Source organism: Salvia splendens, chromosome 9 (genome assembly GCF_004379255.2).
Source record: "Salvia splendens isolate huo1 chromosome 9, SspV2, whole genome shotgun sequence".
Taxonomy (NCBI): domain Eukaryota; kingdom Viridiplantae; phylum Streptophyta; class Magnoliopsida; order Lamiales; family Lamiaceae; genus Salvia; species Salvia splendens.
The window spans coordinates 34,541,272-34,558,164 of NC_056040.1; positions in this window are offsets into that span (position 1 = coordinate 34,541,272).

Genomic DNA, 16,893 nt, shown 5'->3' on the forward strand with positions numbered 1-16,893 from the left:
TGGACGAGTGGCGCTAGCCGATCGCTCGTCGCCTATTGCATGACGAGCGATCGGCCAACGCGTATTTTTTTAAAATCTATTATTTCAACTCTATATATACGGCTTATTGCACTTTATTTTATTCACACTACTTGTTTTAATGAGCATCTTTTCCTCCTCACTCATTTTCTCTAGATAAAATGAATCATGACAGCAACTCCCCCAACACTGGCGAATCACAAACGTCGTACCCCAGCGGAGTTATCCGATGTCGTTCATATCCAAATTACGAAGCACCAGTTTGACTTCATCAATCAGATGAAGCGCAATTTGGGGATGAGTGTCGGCGACGATCAGCCCGTAGCCGGGGATGCCGCTGGGGATGGTGGAGAGGACTCTGATGAGTGAGCCGAGCTGCATTTCAAGCTTGAAGACAAAAGTTTTTTTTAATTGTTGTAGTTTTTTTTCGAATTGTAGTACTCCCTTCGTTTCATAGTAGTAGAGTCATTTTGCCATTTTGATATGTTTCATAGTAGTAGAGTAATTTCCCTTTTTGGTAAAAGTCAACACATTTCTTCTCACCTACTTTTCTCTCTCTCTCACTTTATTCTCTCTATTTTTTCCTCTCTCATACTTATTTATCTTTTTATTTAATACATTACACACATTTTTCTTAATCTCCATGTCGAAAAGAGATGTCTCCACTACTATGGAATGGAGGGAGTATGTTTTTATTTTATTTTATTGAATTATGTTTGAACTTTCTCCATTTTTTGTCCAATATAATTTCGTATTTGTCATTTTATATTTGCTAGGCTAGGGCAATGGTTGGGCTGATGATACGCTCGGATTTTGCACTGTTTTAAGGCCATTATTTAGCCCGTTTTGAGTGTCAAAGTTACATTACATGTCTATTATTTGCATATTTTATCTATTTTGGAATTTTAACGTGTTTTGTGAAAAATGTGCAAAATAGAGCCTAAAAAGATAGCAAAAAGTCGAAGATGGAAATCTGGAGTTTGCGAGCCAGCCGGCGGTCCGCTAGCCGCCATCGACCGTTGCACCTATAGTGGTCCGTTTAGAAAATAGAGCTGAAAAGAAGAACACGTCTAGTGACCGCTGATCAAGAGACAGAAGCTATAGAGTACTTGCCAATGACCACGGAACAATGTGCAACAGCCTGCTAGAAAAACGCGGTGCACAAAATTGCCCTATTTTCTCTTCAAGACTTACCATACTACGCTGAAGATTTGTCATATTATTGCACATGACTTGGAGGCTATAAATACCCCCCAAAGCTTCATCAAAGGAACCTTTTGCTAGATATTTTCTAGAGCATAATATTTGAGAGTTTCTTCCACCGTTTGTCATTGTTCAAGGTGTTTGAAGAGTGGATTCAAGAAAAAATCAAGGCTACGAGATTCAACCATTGGGTTTTATTATCTTAGTTTTTATGTTTTCTATGTTTCCCTACAAACTACTCCCTCCGCCCCCCAAAGAATATGCACTTTGGGTTCAACACGAGTTTTAATGCAAAATTGGTAAAGTAAGAGTGAGGTAGAGAGAAAAAGTAAATAAAGTATTGTTAGTGGAGAATGGTCCCACCTCATTAGAGAGAAAAGAGTTTCAAAATTAGAAAGTGCATATTCTTGTGGGACGGACTAAAAAAGAAAGAGTGCATATTCTTGTGGGAATGAGGGAGTATGTTTTTAGATTATTCAATTATGTGTAACTAAATCATAGAATTCTAAGGATGTGTTGGTAACGATTTGGTTTATACAGTTCCTATTTATTTAATATCTGTTTTGTTCATTACTTTGCTTCTATTCTAAGTGTTGGATAATGCTTCATGTTTGAGTGACAAATTCTATGATGATTTATTGACGTGCAACATAATCGTGAGAGGAGGTTTGCATGTTTAAAGAGCTTAGCTAACGCTACAATTAATTCCCCTTAAAACGATACTTTTAATTGAGAGCGAGAACATTAGGAGTCTTAGGATCTTCTGGGAGTTACAAATCTAGAAACTGAGTTAGGAACATTAGGAGTCTTAGGATCTTCTGGGAGTCTTAGGATACTTTGTGCCGCATGGACAATATTTATGTGACTCGTTCTAGTGAACTATGAACTTTGTTAGAGTGTTGTAGTTGGAACTTGAATAAACCATAATTGTGAAAACACATCCCTGAAATTCCCTTATCTCATCTACAATTATTTACTTGCTTTCATTATATACTTCTAAAAATCCAAAAATCTTTCATTTTCCCAAATAGTAGAAAAAGCTTTGAAGAAGGTAGCCAATCTGTGATAGATTTCCCCGTGATCGATATCTGGTACTGACCTTTAGATATACTTCCTTCGTCCCACTTTAGAAGTCCCAGTCACTTTTGAGCATTCATTTTGTAAAAATGATAATAAACAATTAAAGTGGAGAAATGGTAAAGTAAGAGAGAGAATAGTGTAGTGAAGATTATGTAATGAATCATAAACCCACCTGTGAAGTGGCTCTTGACGAGCTAACTTCTGTCACAAGTTCCATTAACCAAGAACCCGTACCTAGTGTACAAACAATTCCCGAAATTTCAACTTCAACTCCAAGTATTGTAGTGTCGCGCCGCAATGGGAGGGTCTCTCGACAGCCCGATAGATACATTGGTTTGGGGGAATCCATGGATCACTCCTCGGACAACAATGTATCAGATCCCTAGAACTTTGCAGAGGCGCAGGCAGATGTCGATCATTGCGAATGGGTGAAAGCAATGTATTCGGAACTACAATCTATGATAGACAAAGACGTGTACGATTTGTCTGTCCTACCCGAAGGTTGTACTGCCATTGGGAGCAAGTGGATACACAAATATAAACGTGGACCCGATGGATGAGTTAAAGTCTTTAAGGCAAGACTAGTGTCCAAGGGGTATACCCAAAAGGAAGGTATCGATTACAATGAGACCTTCCCCCCGGTGGCCATGCTCAAATCGATCCGGATACTATTGTCTATTGCAGCTTACATGATTGGGATGTATGGCAGATGGACGTTAAGACTGCGTTATTGAACGGGTGTCTTGAGGAGACCATCTACATGGAACAACCCAAAGGATATGCCATGAAGGGCAAGGAACACATGGTTTGGAAGCTTAAGAAGTCCATTTATGGCCTCAAGCAAGCATCTAGATCATGGAACCAGTGTTTCGATCAAACTATTCATAAGTTTGGATTCGGAAAGTGCCCAAACGAAAGCTGTGTTTATAAGAAGGTTGAAAAGGGGAATGTTGTGTTCTTTATTTTATAGGTAGAAGACATTCTTCTAATTGGAAACAATAAAAAGATGTTGTCATCATTACGAACTTGGTTGTAGAACCAGTTCGAGATGAAGGATATGGGAGACGCGGGACACATCCTCGTGATCAAGGTTCTCAGGAATCGTGAAAAGAGGAGTTGTGCTTATCTCAAGAACCCTACATCAATATTGTACTTAGTCGCTTTAGCATGCAAGATGCCAAGAAAGGTTTCTTACCTTTAAGACATGACATCCATCTATCTCAAGAGATGTGCCCCAAAACGTCATCTGAGATAGAAGAGATGAGAATGATTCCATATGCTTCGGCAGTTGGAAAACTCATGTATGCTATGCTTTGTGCAAGGCCTGATATTAGCTTTGTTGTTGGCATGGTGACAAGATATCAGTCGAATCTGGGCCAAGGACATTGGACTGCCGTAAACACCATACTCAAGTACCTTAAACGCACTAAGGACTATGCTCTAGTTTACAATGCAGCCGAGCTCTGTACTTTGGAATATACTGACTTAGATTTTCAATCTGATCAAGACTCGAGAAAATCTACTTCTGGATATGTGTTCACCTTAGGAGGTGGAGCCGTAATTTGGAAGAGTGTGAAGTAGAAAAGCATTACGGACTCGACCATGGAAGCCGAGTATGTGGCCGCTTTGGAGGCTGCAAAAGAGGCAGTATGGTTCAAGAACTTCCTTATGGATTTAGGTGTGGTTACGAATCTGCCCAAGAGCATCACCATTTATTGTGACAATTCTCGTGCTGTGGCAAACTCGAAAGAACCAAGGGCTCACAAAGCGAGCAAACATATAGAGAGGAAGTATCATATCATTAGAGATATAGTGCAGAGAGGAGACATACAAGTGGTCAAGATTGCGTCAGAGAACAACCTGGCAGATCCTTTTACAAAGGCATTGGCGGTGAAACCGTTCGAACGCCGTGTTGAAAGGATGGGAGTTCGACTCATTCAAGACCTCAACTCGCTTTCAGTATAAGTGGGAGAATTAGACGTGTTGCACATATATTTTTTTTACTCGAAAGCTTTTTTGAGTATAAGTGGGAGATTGTTAGAGTTTGTATACTAGAAATCACCTTTCGGGAATACTGTAAAACTCTATATGTTCTTTTCCAAAGGAATGAAACATAATATTTTTGTCATAATGTTTTTATGTTTTACATTTAATGGATGTTTATTGCATATTTAGTAGACCGGTTGTGAGCGTCGTAACAAAGTATAAGTCATAAAAAAAACTGTCACACCTCAACCCCTCTGACGTATACTCTTATAATAAATAAATCCCTTATCATAAAAGCAATCAATACACGTGTCTAATTCATAGAACACCCATATTATACAAGTTCAAACCAACACTTATCCGATACATATTTCAAAATATCCTGTAAAGTAGTGGAACCCTCTCACCACTATATATACTATACATTTATCTACATGCAAAATGATGAGGAGGAGAAGGTTGCCAATATGCGTCAGCCGCCGAACCTGATAACACATGGAGTTCCTATGACCCATGTCAGTCAAAACTTTACTGTTATCTTATTCCTGAAAAATTTAGTGGTTTATATGAGCACAACTCAGTATATATAAATTTCCACCTTTAATCTCACATGATACAAACATCAAGCATATTCTTTCATCAATACATATAATCAGAAACAATATATAACATAATTTAAAAACAAACCAGTTCATATTCATATGCATATGCCACTCTATTCAGTTTATTATTCTGTAACAGTCAAGCCTGGTATCTGCCCGGGATTCCTCTATGATTGACCCGTAGGTCCCATTATGATTTGGACTCATAGGTCCCTCTGTATTTTGGACTCATAGGTCCCTCTATATTTGGACTCGTAGGTCACTCTGTATTTGGACTCATAGGTCCCTCTGTAATTTCAGATCCAGTACAAGGCTGTCACAGATCCACTTTAATCACATGATTCATGTACTCGGTATCATAAGCATATCATTTGCACCAATAACATATCCATAACATATTCCATCAAATTATCCAATATATCTAAACAAACATGTCCACTTCAACAATCAAATATTCATATCATATTCGACCATCAAAATCAAATAATTCATAATCATATCAATTTCACACCATATAATCCAATAATTCACTCCAATTCAACATATAACAATCAACCACATAACACATATAAAGCTAAAAGTGTGATTTATACACACCTTGACTTCGATAATAGCTGTCTGAACTTTTGAATCCATCTTTCCATCTACGACCCTTGTTCCATCAAAATTTCCTCCTACTGGAATAATATTTCCCTTCCTCATTTTTTTAACCTCTTTCAACTCCTTTATATATATATTTACCGAAGCTTACTTCATAAGCTAAGTACGAAGCTTACCTCGTAAGCTAAATACGAAACTTACCTCATAAGCTAAATTAATACAAGGAGTTACTTTCTTTTCTTTCCCTATTCTCACTACATATTACTTTAAATCTCATGCACACATTTTCCATGCACAAGACACTTAGTATTAAGCACACATACACATTTACATAACTAATATATATGTAATAAAATATGTAATTATGCAATATGATGTATGATTTAGGTCACGGATGTCACAAAAACAAAGTCTAAGTCTTTGTTTTAGTAGACCGGTTGTGAGCGTCGTCCACTTTAAGGTAACACGGTCAGTTCTGAACAAAGAAAAATAAGAATTTCACAACCTAGATAGACCTAGACTACCTATCGTGAAAGGATGCAATGTCAGTGCATATTTCTAAGCCTTACTGAAATAAGATGACATTGGTGTGCTATAACACTGAATTGGATCTAACAGCAAGACGAGTTTTTATGCTATCTACTGAAAGGCGAAGTCTTGATAATTAATATCTTAATCAATGTACGTTAGCATTGAGCATACGGTATTGATTATGCACTACTTTGACTTACCAAAAGGTGCGGGTTTTTCGCAACCCAAGAATCCTGGTATATTGTGTAGTGATGATTAATATCTAGCGGTGCTAGGATTGCTATTATATTGAATCGTGAGCGAGGTGAGTCTCGTTTGATAACGTCCACAGGAGGAGCTCAAAACAAGGTTTTATTATTCAGAACCTAGCTAGTTATAGTTTGATTACTCTTTGAATAATAAATAAGCGTTTCTTGCTAAGTTCACTCTAGGAGATAATAATATGTTAATTAATTAAGTCCACAACAAACATTGATTAATTAATGGACATTTCTATCTTAAGCGCGAGAAATTAATGTCAAAAAAATGGAAACTCTGAATACTTGTAATTTCGGATTTGGATGGGCAGTGCAATATTACTTCTGTAGTGGCTGCTCGTAATATTCCAATATAAGCTTATATTAAATTGTGGGTTCAATTTAATTAGAAAAAAGCTAATTGGGGGAGGCCATATCCAAATTCTTCCATAGATCCCTGACTGGGCCCAATTTGTGACTAAATATAAATAGGAGAATAGAGGAGACAGAAAATACACTTGTATTTTCTCCAAAATTTTCATCCCCCTCTCTGTTCACATAGGGAACGATTTTCCTCTCCTTCGTGAGATAGGATTTCTGTCTTCTTTATTTAAGTCATAGTTCTCTAGTGAGATCAGCCAACACTGATATGAGATTACAGTCCGGGAACCAGTCAGAAGATCCGTGGTTTAGTACTCAAGATCTTCACTTGGAGAAGACGCGATCCATCTTCGATTCTTCAGTGAATCAATGAGGAAATTTGGCTAACTCCGTAGCAAGCATGTTTTAGGGATTATTTGTGCTAAAGCATGTTTAAATTCAAGTTATGAGCATGATACATGTGAAATTACACCAATAGATTTTGTCTAAATAATCTGCCACATAGATAAGAATTTTATGTGATCCGTTAGAACGCACGGCTTCCGCTGCCAACCCGTACAGTTTTTGGCCGGGCTATTACTAAACTGTTGCTAGTCCACCCCTATTGTGTATGATCTTACACAAAGATTTCTTTAAATGAAATGTTAATAGTGAACACAATAGGGGCGTCGCGGCGACAGCGCCGTAGCGCCCTATTGCAAGGCAAGGAGAAGCCGCGGTGGGGTGGAAGCGTCGGGTACCCGGCAGTGGTTTGTGGCTCGCGACAGTCTTAGCGGCGTCCTATTGAGCGCCGCGAGACCGTGGCGGCGCGTATTTCGTGCGATTTTTTAATTAATTTATTTATTTATTTTTATTTCTTTAATTTTTTTCTATAAAAACCCTATTCTCAATTCATTTTTTTCATTTCATTCAAATCTCAAAATTTTCTCAAATCCACTCTCAGAAAATGGATTCCGATGATGAGTACCAATGCATATGGGATGCGACCTATGACGCGTTAGTTAAAGAGGTTGCGCACGAAGTACAAGAGGAAGAGGTACGGGCGGCAGTGGTCCCTCGTCCGATCTTGCATCTGCAGACAATCCCCCGCGACCATATCCAGACTAATCAGTGGCTGATGGATGACTACTTTGCCGAAAACCCGCATTTTCCGCTAATGCTCTTCCTACATATAGCATTGTCATTGGCCCCGCGGTACATGTGCTTCACCCTCCGATCTGATGCCAACGACTGACCACGATTGCGAAATACTACTTACTGTGCACGGAAGGGAGCACGGTTTTCCAAGGATGATGGGCAGCATAGATTGCATGCACTAGGAATGGAGGAACTTCTCAGTGGCTTGGAAAGGGCAGTTCACTACCGGGTTCAAATACAAACACCCGACGATGATCTTGGAAGTCGTTGCTATCGGTTGTGGATCTGACATGCGTATTTCGGTGTTGCAGGTTCTAACAACAATATCAACATTCTGCAGTCGTCTTCTCTCTTCAATAAGCAGTGCTGGGGCGAGGGTCTGCAAATCAGCTTCTTAGCCAACGGCAAGCAGTACAATAGGGACTACTATTAGGCAGATGGTATATACCCCTGGTGACCCGTATTATTGAAGACGATCAGACATCCATTTGGTCGGAAGAAATCTTGGTTCGCGCAACGACAATAAGGTGCGAGGAAGGACGTTGAGTGAGCATTTTTGTCACGACCGCCCATACTAGGGGTACTACAAACGCGGCGATCGTGATCCAACACGCAAGGATAGCGTTTTATTTGAAAACTTAATTAATTTAAAAGAATGAAAAACATTTTGGTTTAAAGAAAAAAGTTTAAGGTTATAATTTACTATTAATTAGAAACGACTTATGATAAATATTTTTATTTTAAAAGAAGCAGCGGAGAAAATAAATATTAAAACCCAATTAACTTCTAAAGAAACATTTAGATTAAAACACGTAAACACCATTTTAAAGTAACATTTTAAATACCCGGTTAAAAACCTAACACAACCAAACATGCTCAAACACAGTACGAAAAAGATTAAAGTCTTGAGACATAGTACAAAAATATAGCAGCGGAAATAAGGTTTAAAGAGAGTCAAGGATAACGCCTAGGTATGAAGACACAACGCATCCTAAGTTCTTAGGCCAACTCAACATCCTCCGCAACATCCCGCTCAACCTGCACATAAAGAAAAAGAATATGCAGGGCTGAGTACTTGTTGTACTCAATGGGTTCATGCCGAATATATTTTAATATAGTTATGTCATCTATACCAGTGATCTCGAGTTTTATATGTAGTAAGAAATATCACGAGAACACAAAAATATTTCAAGTCTGGCCAGACAATTTATCTCCCACTTTTCACATCAATCCATCAATCACAATCATCATATCACAGTACGATGAAAGTGTGGCCACACTATTCGCCCACAAGACCGGCCGACTAGCAAGGACGGGTCACGATCCCACCAGTGTACATAGCCTGATAGGGTTTGCGGCCCTACTCAGACCTGAATTCGTTTCACAACACAGCTATATAGCCTAACGGAGCAAGCTCACACGAACTAGGCGTCAGACAACAATCTCATAAACCAAAAACAACATGGCATGACATAACAGTTAAATCACCCTTATAACACCATAACATATTTTCGGAAAATAAAGAGATTTGAAAGAGAAAGCCCACCTCGTTCGGTTAACAAAATTCAATCCAACTTAAGGCAACTCTCGTTCCTTGTGCTCACGTACACACAATAATCCTTGCCAACATCACAACATAAGTCAGCCTTCCATAAACTCATATTTCTATGCATGTCCTATCGTTCCTCTCTCATCGTTTTTCTCAATTTACCCAACCCAACGTTCAACACAAGAGGGAAAAACACACCATAACATATTTTAACGTGCAACACCTAACCACACCAATAAACACACTCCTTGGACATACATGCATCATATAACACCATTAGACTTGAAAATAAGCACTATTTTATTAAGGTAGAAAACTGGCAGAACTGCACGACCGTTTTGTAAAAATCACTAAATATCCATACGATGTCCAATGAGGCTGAAAGTTTCACACAATGCAGAAGACACATCATATTTCACCCAGTTAAAAATTTACATCAAAAGGAGGTCATTTGGTTGGTCAAACAGAAAACGAAACATTCTGGCCGAGAACACAAGTTTCTGGCAGAATTGCGCAGTCAACTTCAAACATTTTTTAAAAACTCATTTTTCGACAAAAAAGGGTGAAATTCGCACGAGACACATAAAACACCTTGAAATTTACTCAGTAAAATTTTCATATAAACATTCGATCTTTTGATAGGTCAATTACACATCAGAAACCGTTGTTCGAACGTCACATATTTCAGGCTCACAAATTCAAAATTAGGGTTTCTTCCTCAATCATCCAAATACAATTTTTCATGCTTATAACACACAATCATGCTTAAAAGGTTCTCATAATCATGTTTGCATATAAACTCACATCATTCACCAAAGATTCAAATCAAATTCACATGAACTCAATCAAAATCGCATAATTATCAAAGTTCTCATGCAAGCACACTTTCCCACCGATTAATTTTGCGATCTATCATTCCTACACTCACTATATGCATGTAGGGTTCAAGAACAAGGATTATATGAAAAGATTGAGGGAAAGTGAATCAAATATACCTTCCTTGAAGAAAACGAATCGGTAGAACAAGGATTGGTTGGAGGATTTTTGGAGAGGATATGAGTGGGAGAAGAGAGGCGTGTGAGGGAGAGAATGAGGGAGGGGGCGTGTGAAATTATGGGGGCTAGGGTTAGGGTTTAGTTTATTTTATGTACTAGGTTTAATTCACACCCAATTAAAAGTAATTAAATTGTGGAAGGAATAAAATAAAAATCCCACAATGTGGAGCAAGGTAGGCGTGTGATTTGAGGGTGAGAAATTCGAAATTTGCTGATTTAATTAGCAAGGAAAAACAGCAATATTTACTTGGAGAGAAATATAGTCACAACTTAGGAAATAACATAGTGGGTATTTCACAATTAAGGGAACAAAATAATTTTAATCTCCAAGTAGGAAAATAAGGAAGGGGCCGAAAATTTAAGAGGAATTGCACAAGGGAATTATTTAAATCCTCAATTAAATAGGATATGATTTAAATTTGGTAATTTCTTTATAGGAAAAAGGCTCCCATAAAATAGGTAACAATAAATAAATTCCCACAAGGAAAAATAATAGCATGGGGCGTGTGATATGGAAGGTGCAACACAAGGAAATATTCACATCCCCAATTAATTTGGCTTAGGTATTAATTTGAATAAAAGGGTCTCACAAAAAAAAAGAAACAATAAATTCTCCTCTACAAAATAATGAGGGGGCTGAAAATAATTAGGCTTAACTAGCCAAGGAATTATTTCAAATCTTTATTTAATTTGAGTGAAGAAATAAAATATGACATGATTTAATTGGATTTAATTCAAAAGAAGGGAGTCAACAAAGCACCAATTAAATCAAAGAAAATAATTCATCCTCCTATTTTAAATAGGAGATTTTTGAAACTCCCAAGGATAATAGGCTAGAGTTCGAATTTCATGTAGTACAATTTAGGGATCATTTGGTTTGGATTTAATTTGGATAAATATCCCAAAACAATTAATTAAATTCAAGAAATGAAATACTATTTCAATAATTAGGAAGGGCCGAAAATTCCAATGAATTGGCTCGAAAAAAAATATAAATGCATGATCTTATTAATTATTTCCCCACATTGGATAATATAAAATATCAAGCACTTCATTCCACATCACTCACGACAATTATTTCACGCAATTCACTTAATCACATAGAAACAAAAGTTTCATAATCGAAATTTCAAATAAACATATAAAAAGAGTCACAAAAATTTGGGATGTTACATCCTTCCCCTCTAAGCAGAAATTTCGTCCAGAAATTTGATCGTCTCACATAAATAACTCGGGAAACTTTTCTTTCATTTAATCTTCTAACTCCCACGTGGCTTCCTCGGGACCATGGTGCTTCCAAAACACCTGTCACCACCGCCCATACAAGGGTACCACAACGCGGCGATCGTGACCGACATGCATGGATAACAATTTAAAAAGAACATCTTGATTAACTTAAAGGAAGAAAACAACTTAGTTTAAAGAGAAAAGAACATGGAGAAACGCCTCTTGTTGTCAAAAGGAGCTGGGTTTCCCTCCCATTTCCTCTTGTCTCTAAAGTTCGCTTGGAGTGCAGATGGGGTAGGGTTTGTTGTCCTCTCATTCTTGGGCAGTGCTTCCTCCACATCTAAGGCACAGCCCAATACCTCGGAATAAGGAATTCCCCTGCGACTAGCCACTGCTACCCTTATCTCTGGCCTAAGGCCGGAACGGAACTTCGCGGCCATCTTCTCGTCTGTATCCACCAATACTGGCGCATAACGAGTCATCTCACATAGGGCGCGGTCGTACTCCGTGACCGTCATACTTCCTTGTTTTAAAGTGTGGAACTCCACTACCTTCGCCCGTCGATAACTCATGGGAACATACTTATTGTAAACTTCTTCCTTAAACTCCTCCCAAGTAAGCGCCTCACAACGAGCGGGGTCCATAGTTCTCTTCTTCGTTTCCCACCAAAAGTCAGCGGGTCCTGTCAACTGATACGTCACGCAGGCCAGGCGTTCTCTGTCTGTGCATCCCATAAACTCAAAGACACGCTCAATGTCGCGTACCCATGCCTCCGCCTTCGGGGGCTCTCCCAATCCATCGAACTTGGGTGGGTTCTCTTTCCGAAATGCTTTGATGTACTCCCTTTCGTTTGGTTGGGGTAGAGGTGGTGGTGGAGGCGGGGGCGAATTCCCAACACTTCCTTCTGTCTGTTCCCCCACATTGTTCTCCACACGCGGACCACGTCTACGTCTTGGGGGCATGTTGATTCATCTATCTAGTGTTAAGATCCTCCTCCGGGTCTTCTTCCTCTTCCGGGTCCTCTTCCTCTTCTATGTGATACTCGTCAACCATGCGGAGGGCTTCTTCGATATCCATGCTATCTTCCACATAATCATCCTCAAAACCCGGAACCATGCTTTCTTGTGGTACGGCTTCTCTTTCTGTCGTGGGTTTAACCTCGATCACGTCTTTGTCTTCCCATACCGTTTCATCTTTTCCTTCTTGTGTCGACGATGGTCGCTCGGAACGTGAGTCAATCAAAGCACACGTTAAGGCCTTTAGAAAACCTTTCATGTCGCCAACCATCATCTGGTTTCTTGGTTCGTACCACGTGAACCGACTGGCTGTTGTTTCCATCCAAGGCTCCTAATTGTCGGGCATCAACTCAATTAGTCTCCTTATGCCACCATAGGCCGTTACATGGTACCCGCAGACATCTCGCCATAGGGTCTCAAAACGGGCAACAACCTCTCTCAAGGCTTTGCCTTCCTCTCTCTCATAGTGGTCGTAATCGTATATCGCTTGTCGCATTCTGGCACTATACTGACTGCTCTTGAGCGCGGTTCGTTTCGTTCGCACCATCTATGTGAAGACGAAAGTTTCTTTTAAAACACCAAAAGTATTATTGTTTGTTCGAAAAAGTTCTTAAGTTTGTCGCGTAGTTTGAAAATTTGTCGTTGTCTTAACGTTTCATATCTTTGCATGCTATCGTGGTAGTATTTTCGCGCATTATACACATTTAGCAACATCACTAAGTTCATGCTCACATAATCATTCCATTACAACTCATCCTTATGCATATCATTCATTGACATGCGTAACTTGTCAACGTCATAACATATCATCATACATTTTCATGCATCAATCTTCCATACTTTCAACAATTTAAACATACCTCACTTTCATCGGTTGAGCGTGATGTTTTGGATGTTGAGCCTTCGTGACACTTCTAGTCAAATAAGGGTTCACTAACTTAGACTTAAAGTGAAAGAAGACTCTCGGACCAGAGCGAAAGAACAAAGCTCTGATACCATTCTGTCACGACCGCCCATACAAGGGTACCACAACGCGGCGATCGTGACCGACATGCATGGATAACAATTTAAAAAGAACATGTTGATTAACTTAAAGGAAGAAAACAACTTAGTTTAAAGAGTTTAAAGTTAAAAAAAAATATTTGAAAAGACATAAGGTAAAATACTTTTAAAAAGGACAACGGGAAAAATTAGACTTAAGAAATACATCAACTAACTAAAGTTGAACAAATACTTAACTTAAATCTCGAAGAATAAAATTTTAAAAAGACAACGTAAACACTAGTTTAAAACTCATCACCACCATACATGTTCACACACAATATATAAAGGAAAGATTAAGTCTTGAGTCATAGTTCAAGTTATAGCAGCGGAAAATACGGTTCAAGGAGAGTCAAGGACGACGCCTATGTATGACGACACAACGCATCCTAAGTACTTAAGCCAGCTCAACATCCACCGCAACATCCCGCTCAACCTGCACATAAGAAAAATAATATGCAGGGCTGAGTACTTGTTGTACTCAATGGGCTCATGCCAAAAACATTTTAATAATAGTTATATCATCCATACCAGTGATCTCGAGTTTTATGTAGTAAGAAAATATCACGAGAAACACAAAAATATTCAAGTCTGGCCAGACAATTTATCTCCCCACTTTTCACATCAATCCATCAATCACATCACAGTGCGACGATAGTGTGGCCACACTATTCGCCCACGAGACCGGCCGACTTGCAAGGACGGCTCGCGATCCCACCAGTGTACACAGCCCGATAGGGTTTACGGCCCTACTCGGACCCGAATTCGTTTCACAACACAGCCATATAGCCTAACGGAGTAAACTCATACGAACTAGGCATCAGGCACACAATCTCATAACAAAAACAACATGGCATGACATAACATTTAAATCACCCTTATATCTCCACATAATATTTTTCGGAAAAGTAAAGAGGTTTGAAAAGAAAGCCCACCTCGTTCGCTTAGCAATTCACAACCCAACTTAGCAACTCTTGATCCTCGAGTTCACGAATACACAACACCCTTGTCAACGACAACATAAGTCAGCCTCACACTTCAACATATTACTATGCATGTCCTATCGTCTCTCTCTCATCGTCTTTCTCAATCCCCCAACCCAACATACGTCAAAAAGGTGTAAAGACACACGTATCGCATTACAACTTATCACAAGTGCTTACACCATTTAGACACGTTCCTTGGACATACATGCATCATACAATACTTTTAAACTTGAAAATAAGAGTTATTTTAACAAGGCAGAAAACTGGCAGAACTGCGCGACCGTTTTGTAAATATTACTATAAATTCACCCGACCTCAAAAGAAGCTAAATTTTGGTCACAATACAGAAGACACATTCAAGTTCATACATGAAAATTTTCACACCGAAATCACGTCATTTAGTCAGTCATATCACATATTAAACTCTCTGGTCGTAACATACAATTTCCGACAGTATTGCGCAGTTCATTTGAAGAATTCACCATAAATTCATCCGATGCCCAAAAAGGCTGAAAATTTAACACGACTTCGAAGACACTTCAAATTTTCATATAGTTCAAGAATCACATCAATCGGAGGTCATTTGTTTAGTCAAACAGAAAACGAAATATTCATGGCGAGAACTCACGTTTCTGGCAGATTTGCGCAGTCAATTTCAAACATTTATTAAAAATTCATTTTTCGATAAAACAGGCTGAAATTCACACGAAACACAAAAAACACCTTGTAGTTTACTCAGTAAAAGTTTCATAGCAAAATTACTTCGTTTGATGGGTCAAACACAGATCAAAAGTCACTAGTCGTGCATCACAGATTTCTGGTTCAAGTTCGAAAATAGGGTTTTTAAACTTCCACAACACAACCACCGATTTTTCATGCTCGAAAACACATAATCATGCTTACACGTTCCTCATACACATATTTGCATACAAACTCATATTATTCACCCAAATAAATCGATCCAACTCACATGATTTCAAACAACAACGCCAAAAACAACAAGTTCTTACGAAGCACACTTTCCCTCCCGTTAAAACTTGCGATCTATCGAACCTACACCCTCTACATGCATGTAGGACTCAAGAACATGGTCAAAACGGATAGGATGATAAGAAGTGAGCAATATACCTTCTTTGACACAAAACGAATCGGTAGAAACGATGGATGAAGTGATTCGTCGGAGACTCTCGAAAATAACTTCAACGGATTGCAAGAACACGAGTTGGATGGAAGATTTTTGGAGATGGGAGAGTGGGAGAAGAATGAAGCGTGTGAGAGAGGGAGAAGGGAGGGGGCGAAAATTGTAGGGAGAGTGGGGGCTAGGGTTTGTTTAATTGCTATTTATTTGCTAGGTTTAATACATGGGTAAATTAAATAAATAAATTGTGGGGAATTAAAATATAGGCTAACAATAAATCCCACAATTAAAAGAATAAAATAGGCTTGTGGGAGGTGAGGGAATTTCGAAAATTCCATGTGCACAACAAGGAATTTATTTGGTATCTTCTTGGAGAATATATTCATAACTTAGGAAATAAATATAATGAATATAAGGGAACAAATAAATTAAATCTCCAAGTAGGAAATAATAGGGGTGGGGGCCGAAAATTCTTGGGTCATTGCACAAGGATATTATTTAAATCCCCAATTAAATAGAATGGGATTTAAATTTGGTAATTTCTTTATGGAAAAGGCTCCCATAAAATAGGTAACAATTATTTAAATTCCCACAAGGAAAAATATAAGCATAGGGGTGTGTGATATGGAGGAGAATAGAAGGAAAATATTCACACCCCCAATTAATTAGACATAGGAATTTATTTGAATAAAAAAAGGATTCCACAAAATAGGAAACAAATAAAATACTCTCCAAAATTTATTGGAGGGGGCCGAAAAAATTAGGCTCAAATAGCCAAGGCAAAAATCCCAACTCTCTATTTATTTTGGGGTGAAGAAATAAAATATAACATGATTTAATTGGATTATATTCAAAAGAAGAGAGTCAATAAAGCACCAATTAAATCAAATGAAAAATAATCCAATCTCCTATTGGAGATTTTCGAAACTCCCAAGGATAAAAGGATGGAGTTCGAATTTCATGTAGTGCAATTTACGGTCCATTGTTTTGGATTTAATTTGGAATAATGTCCCAAAACAATTAATTAAATCCACAAAAAGAAGTACTATTTCAATAATTAGGAGGGCCGAATTTTTCAATGAATTGACTTGAGAAAGAATAAATGCA